The sequence below is a fragment of the Carlito syrichta genome, unplaced genomic scaffold (genome assembly GCF_000164805.1).
Source record: "Carlito syrichta isolate Samal-C Ts95f unplaced genomic scaffold, Tarsius_syrichta-2.0.1 Scaffold311457, whole genome shotgun sequence".
Taxonomy (NCBI): Eukaryota; Metazoa; Chordata; class Mammalia; order Primates; family Tarsiidae; genus Carlito; species Carlito syrichta.
Window position 1 is genome coordinate 966 of NW_007255553.1, and position 2,382 is coordinate 3,347.

Below are 2,382 nucleotides of genomic sequence, written 5' to 3' on the forward strand. Positions count from 1 at the left end.
CAGGTGTGGTAGTTCCAGCTTCTCGGAAGGCTGAGGCAGAAGGATCGCTGGAGCCCAGCAGGTCGAGGATGCGGGGGCCGGGAGCGGCCACTGCGCTCCAGTCTGGGCGACAGAGTGAGACTCCGACTCAGAAAAACAAAAAAGGCAACAGCCTGGGGCAGAGCCACACATCCGGATGGGTGTGCACAGGACAGGGTGGGGAGGCCGGTCTGTTTGCTCTCAGGTCCTGAGCCCTGGTACCCGGCGGCCAGCACCCTGCCAGTGACTCAGGGTGGGCACTGCCCACTGTGCCCCCCTGACCCCTGAGGACAGTGGGTGGGATCCGGACTCCAGGCGCTGGTGGCGGGTGGCTGGGGGCCTGAGAAAGGCCCAGTCTCTCCCTCTCCCCCACCCCCAGGCTGATTCTGGCTTCTGGGCCCTAGGCTACCCAGTTGCTGAGAGCTCTGGCAGCTCCTGGCTCCCACTCCACATGGGAGAGACTCCAAAGCCACCTCAGGCGGGGTGAGATCACAGGTCTACACTCGCGCCAGGTACACGTGGACCATGGGGGCGAGGGCCCTTAGCCAGCTTCTTCCCTGGGACCAGGGGACATGAAGCCTTCCGAGAGCCGTGGACAGGCGGGCTGGTACCAGCAAGCCAGGCTCACACCTCTGCTGGCTGCGAGGCCCCTAAGCCCAATTTTAAAAATTAGCTGGACGCGGTGGTGTGCCCTTGTATTCCCAACTATTCGGGAGACGGAGGTGGGAGGATCGCTTGAGGCCAGGAGTTCAAGAGCAGCCTGGGCAACACCGTGAGACCTCGCCTCTGCAAAAATAAAAATAAAAAATTAGTCCGTCGAGGTAGTGCATGCTACAGAAGGATGTAGTCCCAGCTACAGAAGGATGGCAAACCCCTTGCCCAGATAAGACTGAGGCACATGGGCATGCGCTTGCCAGAGGCAGGGGTCTCAGACCTCTTTGTCCCAGGCCCAGCACACTGGCCTCCCGTCCGGCACATCTGGGGGCTAAGCCCCACCCACGACCCCCTGAGGCGGACCCTAAGGCGAGGAGACAAGGACAAAGACTGTGTGGACAGTGACAGGGCCCCTGTATCCAGGTCTGTGGCTGTCCTGGGAAGCCTTCTCCTGCCGGGAAAAGGCTCAGAGGGCAGAGGTCACCCCTGCTGAGCCCGGTGTACGGCTGGGAAGATGCGTCCAGATGCCACTAGACCAAGGTGGCCAGCCTTGGGAAGTCTGTTCCGGTCTCTGGACTCTATGCTCTGCCCACCCTTGGGCACTGGCCAGCGCTGCACCAGAGTCTGGCTTGGTGTCCTTACCTGGCAGCTGAAGACAGTTCTGCAAATCCCAGGGCCCTGGGACAGGGGACCGGACAGGGAGGGCTTCACCCTCTGGCTGGGTGCCTGTGGCGGGGCGTCCCTCTCTGCGCTCCTTGTCGGGGCGAATGTATGAGGGGCTGAGACAGCCAGGCAGGATGAGGCTGTGAGGCGGCAAGGGCGGTCCGGCGGGCTCCTCCCGCAGCCCCTGCGCTGCCCAGGACTGCCCCCTGCAGGGCCACAGCCACCCTGCCGTGTGCCAGGCTAGAGAGCAGAGCACAAGGGGCCCTGGCCTCTGCACGGCCCTGCACCACCCAGTGGGCAGGTGGACAGCCAGGGCCCCCTCCAGGACCCTCCCTGCCTTAGCAGCCCCCAACCCAGACCGACCAGACACACACCCCAGAGCAGCACCTGGGAAGCCAGGCGGGACCCCTGGTCAGCCCTGCAAAAGCCCTGGAGTGAAAAACGGGCAGGAGAGGACATGATGACAGGGGTGAGAGGGATGACGGGAAAACAGACGCGAGCGAGAAGACCTACCCAGGAAAGACTGGGGGAGGAGGGGACACCGGGCGAACACGTGGTGGGGGAGGGGCCACCCGAGGACACCTGGGGATTGGCAGGGGACACCCACAGAACACGTGGGGGTGAGTGGGGATACTCAGGGAACACATGAGAGGTCAGAGGGGATACCTAGAAAACGCATGGGTAGGAGGGAATACGGGTGAACACGTGGGGGTGGGAGGGGATAGCCAGAGAACACATGGGAGGTGGGAGGGGATACCCAGAGAACAGATGGGAATTGGAAGGGGATACTCAGAGAACACATGGTGGTGGGAGGGGGTGTCCAGAGAATGCATGGCGGCGGTGGTGGGGGTGATACCCGGAGAACACATGGGGGCTGGGTGTGGGCTTTAAATCGAGACAGGTGGATATGGCTGGGACACGTGTAGACAGAGAATCCCTGCAGGGGTACCCCAGGGGTCCGGATAGGCGTCAACTTCTTGAGACCCCAGAGGAAAACAGCAGAGAGCATCTCCCAGTCACTCAAGCACAGACCACTCCCGCCTGGCA